The following is an 8,215-nucleotide window of genomic DNA, read 5'->3' on the forward strand; positions in this document are numbered from 1 at the left end:
TCCAAACGCACTACTAACTAGGTGCACAAATTCAGGGGGAGCCCGTCTATATTTTGTAGTTCTAAGTATCCTTACTTTTATGTCTTTTCCCTGTGCAAATCCCTGGTTGTCATCAATCCACCAAAAAGGGGGAGATTGTTAAGGCAAATCCCTCGTTGTCATCAATCCACCAAAAAGGGGAGCGCGTCTATATTTTTTAGTTCTAAGTATCCTTACTTTTATGTCTTTTCTCTGTGCAAATCCCTGGTTGCCATTCGGGCTCGAGACGATTTCTCTCCCCTCGGAGTGTTTTTCAAGACGATGAAGCTCTTTGGTTTCTTGTTGGTGGACTAGTTTCTTAGGAGTCACCGTACTATCAAGAGGGGGTCCGCTTTGGTTTGGCTAGGGTGGAATCATCACGTACACTTTCGTTTCACACCCTCTGGGCCTTCCCGCGTCGTTGGAGGTCTTTTACCCTGCAGATTGAGCTATCTTTACCCCCAGTGTAGTACCGCGGTGCCCAGCGGTAGTACCGCTTGTGGTCCTCAGCGGCAGTACCATTGCAGTACCGGGCCACTACCGCCTCGACTCGAGGGGGGCATTTCTCGTGTCGGGTTGAGCGGCACCTGTAGCGGTTGTAGGTGCAGTAGTACCGCTCCAGAGCGGTAGTACCGCCCTGCTGCCACCATGACAGTACCGCCCTAAGCCCGTCCGGCAGTACCGCGCTGGGCCAGTCCCTCCTCTCTCTTCTAGTCCTCTCTGCTGGGTGGTAGTACCGTAGGTGGGAGCGGTAGTACCGCCCTCTGCGGGGCTGTTTAGTGGGGTAACGGTTGGATTGTTACCCCCACTATAAAAGGGGGTCCCCTTCTTCCCCGTTGACTTACCTCTTCCCCCTCAAGCTCCATTAATGCTCCAAGCTCCATTTTTGCCCGATCTCTCTCTCCAGCCAATCAAACTTGTTGATTTGCTCAAGAGTGGTTGAGAAGGCCCCGATCTACACTTCCACCAAGAGATATTTGATTCCCCCACCTATCCCTAGCAGATCTTGTTACTCTTGGGTGTTTGAGCACCCTAGACGATTGAGGTCACCACGGAGCCAGAGTCCATTGTGGTGAAGCTTCATGGTATTGTTGGGAGCCTCCGATTAAGTTGTGGAGATTGCCCCAACCTTGTTTGTAAAGGTCCGGTTGCCGCCTCCAAGGGCACCAATAGTGAAATCACGGCATCTCGCATTGTGTGAGGGCGTGAGGAGAATACGGTGGCCCTAGTGGCTTCTTGGGGAGCATTGTGCCTCCACACCGCTCTAACGGAGACGTACTTCCCCTCAAAAGGAAGGAACTTCGGTAACACATCCTCGTCTTCACCGGGTCCACTCTTGGTTATCTCTTACCTTTACTTCTACAAGCTCATTAGTGTTCCTTCTCTTACTTGCATGTATGTTCGTTGTTGTTGCATCATATAGGTTTCTCACCTAGGTGCACATCTAAACAACCTACTTTGATGCAAAGTTTAATTTGGTAAAGAAAAGTTAAAAAATTGTTAGTTGCCTATTCACCCCCCCTCTAGTCAACCATATCGATCCTTTCAGGTAGCAACATCATCACCGTCATCACGCCGTCATGCTGACGGAACTCTCCCGTGAAGCTCTGCTGGATTGAAGTTCACGGGACGTCATCGAGCTGAACGTGTGCTGAACTCGGAGGTGTCGTACGTTCGGTACTTGGATCGGTCGGATCGTGAAGACGTAGGACTACATCAACCGCATTGTGCTAACGCTTCCGCTTTCGGTCTACGAGGGTACATGGACACACTCTCCCCTCTGGTTGCTATGCATCACCATGATCCTGAGTGTGCGTAGGATTTTTTTTGAAATTACTATGTTCCCCAACAGTGGCATCCGAGCCTGGTTTTATGCGTAGATGTTATATGCATGAGTAGAACACAAGTGAGTTTTGGGCGATACAAGTCATACTGCTTACCAGCATGTCACACTTTCGTTCGGCGATATTGTTGGATGAAGCGGCCCGAACCAACATTACGCGTACGCTTACGCGAGACTGGTTCTACCGACGTGCTTTGCACATAGGTGGCTGGCGGGTGTCAGTTTCTCTAACTTTAGTTCAACCAAGTGTGGCTACGCTCGGTCGTTGAGAAGGTTAAAACAACACTAACTTGACGAACTATCATTGTGGTTTTGATGCGTAGGTAAGAACGGTTCTTGCTAAGCCCGTAGTAGCCACATAAAACTTCCAACAACAAAGTAGAGGACGTCCAACTTGTTTTTGCAGGGCATGTTGTGATGTGATATGGTCAAGGCATGATGCTATATTGTATGAGATGATCATGTTTTGTAACCGAGTTATCGGCAACTAGCAGGAGCCATATGGTTGTCGCTTTATTGTATGCAATGCAATCGCCCTGTAATTGCTTTACCTTATCACTAAGTGGTAGCGATAGTCGAGGAAGCAATAGTTGGCAACACGACAACGATGCTACGATGGAGATCAAGGTGTCGCCCTGGTGACAATGGTGATCATGACGATGCTTCAGAGATGGAGATCACAAGCACAAGATGATGATAGCCATATCATATCACTTATATTGATTGCATGTGATGTTTATCTTTTATGCATCTTATTTTGCTTTGATTGACAGTAGCATTATAAGATGATCTCTCACTAAATTTCAAGATAAAAATGTTCTCCCTGAGTATGCACCGTTGCCAAAGTTCGTCGTGCCGAGACACCACGTGATGATCGGGTGTGATAAGCTCTACGTTCATCTACAACGGGCGCAAGCCAGTTTTGCACACGCAGAATACTCGGGTTAAACTTGACGAGCCTAGCATATGTAGATATGGCCTCGGAACACTGAGACCAAAAGGTCGAGCGTGAATCATATAGTAGATATGATCAACATAGTGATGTTCACCATTGAAAACTACTCCATCTCACGTGATGATCGGACATGGTTTAGTTGATTTGGATCACGTGATCACTTAGATGATTAGAGGGATGTCTATCTAAGTGGGAGTTCTTAAGTAATATGATTAACTGAACTTAAATTTATCATTAACTTAGTACCTGATAGTATTTTGCTTATCTATGTTGATTGTAGATAGATGGCCCGTGCTATTGTTCCATTGAATTTTAATGCGTTCCTTAAGAAAGCAAAGTTGAAAGATGATGGTAGCAATTACACGGACTAGGTCCGTGACTTGAGGATTATCCTCATTGTTGCACAGAAGAATTACGTCCTGGAAGCACCGCTGGGTGACAGGCCTACTGCAGATGCTGGTGATGACGTTAAGAACGTCTGGCACAGTAAAGCTGATGACTACTCAATAGTTCAGTGTGCCATGCTTTACAGCTTAGAACCGAGACTTCAACGACGTTTTGAACGTCATGGAGCATATGAGATGTTCCATGAGTTGAAGTTAAGATTTCAAGCAAATGCCCGGATTGAGAGATATGAAGTCTCCAATAAGTTCTATAGCTGCAAGATGGAGGAGAATAGTTCTGACAGTGAACATATACTCAAAATGTCTGGGTATCATAATCACTTGACTCAACTGGGAGTTAATCTTCCTGTTGATAGTGTCATTGACAGAGTTCTTCAATCACTGCCACCAAGCTACAAGAGCTTCTTGATGAACTATAATATGCAAGGGATGAATAAGACAATTCCCGAGCTCTTCGCAATGCTAAAAGCAATGGAGGTAGAAATCAAGAAGGAGCATCAAGTGTTGATGGTCAACAAGACCACCAGTTTTAAGAAAAAGTGTAAAGGGAAGAAGAAGGGGAACTTCAAGAAGAACAGCAAACAAGTTGCTGCTCAGGTGAAGAAACCCAAGTCTGGACCTAAGCCTAAGCCTGAGTGCTTCTACTCCAAACAGACTGGTCGCTGGAAGCGGAACTACCCCAAGTATTTGGCGGATAAGAAGGATGGCAAGGTGAACAAAGGTATATGTGATATACATGTTATTGATGTGTACCTTACCAGAGCTCACAGTAGCACCTGGGTATTTGATACTGGTTCTATTGCTAATATTTGCAACTCGAAATAGGGTCTACGGATTAAGCAAAGACTGGCTAAGGACGAGGTGACGATGCGCGCGGGAAATGGTTCCAAAGTCGATGTGATCGCCGTCGGCACGCTACCTCTACATCTACCTTCGGGATTAGTTTTAGACCTAAATAATTGTTATTTGGTGCCAGCTTTAAGCATGAACATTATATCTGGATCTTGTTTGATGCGAGACGGTTATTCATTTAAATCTGAGAATAATGGTTGTTCTATTTATATGAGTAATATCTTTTATGGTCATGCACCCTTGAAGAGTGGTCTATTTTTGTTGAATCTCGATAGTAGTGATACACACATTCATAATGTTGAAGCCAAAAGATGCAGAGTTGATAATAATAGTGCAACTTATTTGTGGCACTGCCGTCTAGGTCATATTGGTGTAAAAAGCATGAAGAAACTCCATACTGCTAGACTTTTGGAATCACTTGGTACTTGCGAACCATGCCTTATGGGCAAGATGACTAAGACGCCATTCTCCGGAACAATGGAGCGAGCAACAGATTTGTTGGAGATCATACATACTGATGTATGTGGTCCAATGAATATTGAGGCTCACAGCGGGTATCATTATTTTCTCACCTTCACAGATGATTTGAGCAGATATGAGTATATCTACTTAATGAAACATAAGTTTGAAACAATTGAAAAGTTCAAAGAATTTCAGAGTGGAGTGGAAAATCATCATAACAAGAATATAAAGTTTCTATGATCTTGTAACGCCCCGGATGCAACTTTCCATATTTGTAACTCCAACTCTTGCCTTTTTTGGAGATGCGATATGTTTTTCCCTTCGTGGTTGGGTTTGTCTTTGTTTTGATTTTGTTCATGTCATGCATTTCATATCATGTCATCATGTGCATCGCATTTGCATACGTGTTCGTCTCATGCATCCGACCATTTTCCCCGTTGTCCGTTTTGCAATCCGACACTCCTACGTCATCCGGCGCCCCGTTTTGTCTCTTTCGTGTGCGGGTGTTAAACATTCTCGGAATGGACCGAGATTTGCCAAGAGGACTTGGTACACCACCGGTAGACCACCTGTGAAGTTTTGTGCCATTTGGAGTCGTTTGATACTCCAACGGTTAACCAGGGAACCATAAAGGCCTCGTGTGTGTTGCAGCTCAACACCCCTCCAAAATGGCCCAATAACCCTTCCAAACCTATCCCATTTCCTCCGTCATCGGATCACGATCGCGTGGTCGAAAACTACACTCCATTTGGACACTACTACCTCCTCCTACCTATATATATGTGTCTCCCTCCGAAAATTCGTGGTGCAAACCCTAGCAAACTTCCTCTTCGCGCCGCCGGACAAAAATCCCGCCGCCGAAAATGTCCGCCGCGCCCGACCACCTCACTCCGGCCAATCAGGGAGCGCCACGTCATCTCGCTGCTGCCCTTGTCCAACCAGGCGCTACCGCGCGTCCGCGCCAGCTCCCCACCGCACCGCGGCCCACGGAGCCCATCCGGGGCCGTGCGAGCCCGGATCCGCCGCTGCCCGCGCCCGCCTCGTCGGACTCCACCACCGCTCGCCGCCCCTTTGCCTCGGCTTCCGCATCGGCCCTCCAGGCCCGCAGCACCGTCCCGCCCACAGGGCGCCTTCGCCTCGGACCTCGGGTCCCTCACGCCTTGCCTCGCCGCCCCCTGCTCAGCCGAGCCCATCCGCGCTCGGACTGCTGCCCCGCGCCGCCCGTCATGGAGCTCACCGGCCGATGCCGCCGTCTGCCGCCCGCCGCCACTCTCCCTCGCCGGACGGGTCGCTCTGTCCTGGATCCGTGCGGATCCAGCCAGATCCGGCCACCCCGCGTCGTTCGTCGGCCTTCCCCGCGCCCGAAGCTTGCCGGCGTTGTCCTCGCCGCCGATCTGGACGCCGCCATCCCGGCGCCGCCTCGTCCCTCCTTCTAATCGGCGGTCCTGCACCGCTCCGTCCCACACCGACCTGGATCGCCCTGTCCAGCATCATCCCGGGACCCCGACGTCCTTCGAACCAAACACGGCCGTGCCCCGTCCTGGATCCCGCCGTCCCATTGACTGTTCTCGGAGTGGTATATTCTACTAAGTCCTCAAAGATTGCATTTTGGTTGCATGTTCATCATGCCATAACTTTGTGCTCGCTGCTTCGTTTTGTGCATGCAATATATCAAAATGTTCATCATGATGTGCTCTTCATTTTATTCTATTGTGTCATGCTTGTTTGAGTCCATATTGATGCCCAAATCATTGATGCAAGAGTGCTATAAATTGTTAGTTGCTGATTCTTAGCAGATTATGAGAATTTCTCTTTTTCGTCACATTTGTTGTGTGCATATGGGCATGAGCTCTACATGTGTTTTGGTCTATGCCATGCCATCTTTATAGGGGAGCTTGCCATGTATTTTTGTGATCAATGTGGTGACTAGGACAAGCATGCAAAGTAGCTCTCGTGATATTGCTGATTTCAGGATCTCAGGATTTTGGCTAAGTCTTTGTCTGTTGTTATTTTAAATGCCTTGTGACCATGTTGCTACAGTGAGATACATGCTTTATTTGAGTTGCTTCGGTAAGGATGATTTGGACATATGGTTGTGATCTATCCATCCATGCCCCTGTTTGCAATTATGGAGTGCCCTAGCATGTCTTAATCTTGCTCTACTTTTGCTATAAAATGTTCCTGGCAGATTGTTTACATGTTAATCAATTTTTCCATGGTTGTTGTAGTTGATCCAAGCATGCTATAAACTTGTTCTTGCCATGGTTAGCTTTATGATCATGTATTATTGCTTATTCTATGCTTATCTTGTCATGCAATGCCTTGTGTTGAGTGAATCAAGCTCGCAAAGATGCCTTCATAATTCTGTTTATGCCATGCCCAGTTTTCTGCTAAGTCTGAATCTGTTAACGAAACTTGCTATGTTTACATGGGTGCCATCATATCTTCTGTGCCTTTTTGGCTCATGGTCAGTAAGGGACTTTTGTTCTATGTTTTGATTAGATTCATGCCATGCCTTTGTTTGCTATGATCTGTTCCTATAGCATGTTGTTAGCTTGCTCTAAACATGTCTTCCTGATGTTAATTCCTGACATGTTAGTATTTTCACTAAGTCTGTGATGATGATATCTTTTGCACTTTTGCCATGCTTGTTTGAACCTGCTCTTGTCTGATTTAACCGTAGCTTAGTGTTCATCTTTTGTCAAGCATCTTGAGTAGATCACTGCCATGTGCTTTGTTGCTATGTTGGGGTCAAGTAGCTTAGATTCTTGTTGCATTCTATATGGAATCGTGCTGTTAATCGTAGAATTGTGCCATTAGTGTTTTGCTTGCCATTTGCAAACCGTGCATCCGATTCCGGTGATCTTTATACCGATTTTGACCGAAATCAACTCATCTTTCCAGTGGCACACTTGGTTTGCCAAGTTGATGCCTTGTTCAATCTTTCCCTTCCGGAGCACGCATATGCATTGCATATCACATCCTGCATGTCATGCCATGTTTTGCATCATGTTGCTTGCGCATTGCACCATGGTTGATTGTGGATTCCTTTGCTTGTGTTCTTGCCTTGGGTAGAGCTGGGAGACGAGTTCGTGATCGAGGAACCCGTTGAGTACGCTTACGAGGATCAAGCTTTCGTCAACTCTGAGTTCATTTCAGGCAAGATGACCATACCCTCGAAATCACTTCTATCTTTGCTTGCTAGTTGCTCGCTCTATTGCTATGCCATGATACCTACCACTTGCTATATCATGCCTCCCATATTGCCATGTCAAGCCTCTAACCCACCTTTCCTAGCAAACCGTTGTTTGGCTATGTTTCCGCTTTGCTCAGCCCCTCTTATAGTGTTGTTAGTTGTAGGTGGAGATGAAGTTTGTTCCATGTTGGAACATGGATATTGTTGGGATATCATTATTATATCTTGTTTACTTTAATGCATTTATATACTTGGTAAAGGGTGGAAGGCTCGGCCTTATGCCTGGTGTTTTGTTCCACTCTTGCTGCCCTAGTTTCCGTCATACCGGTGTTATGTTCCTTGATTTTGTGTTCCTTACATGGTTGGGTGTTATGGGGACCCCTTGACAGTTCGCTTTGAATAAAACTCCTCCAGCAAGGCCCAACCTTGGTTTTACCATTTGCCTCAGCACCACCTACCCTTCCCTCGGGTCAGCCAGCCCGAGG

This window comes from Triticum dicoccoides, chromosome 4A, assembly GCF_002162155.2.
Source record: "Triticum dicoccoides isolate Atlit2015 ecotype Zavitan chromosome 4A, WEW_v2.0, whole genome shotgun sequence".
Classification (NCBI taxonomy): Eukaryota; Viridiplantae; Streptophyta; class Magnoliopsida; order Poales; family Poaceae; genus Triticum; species Triticum dicoccoides.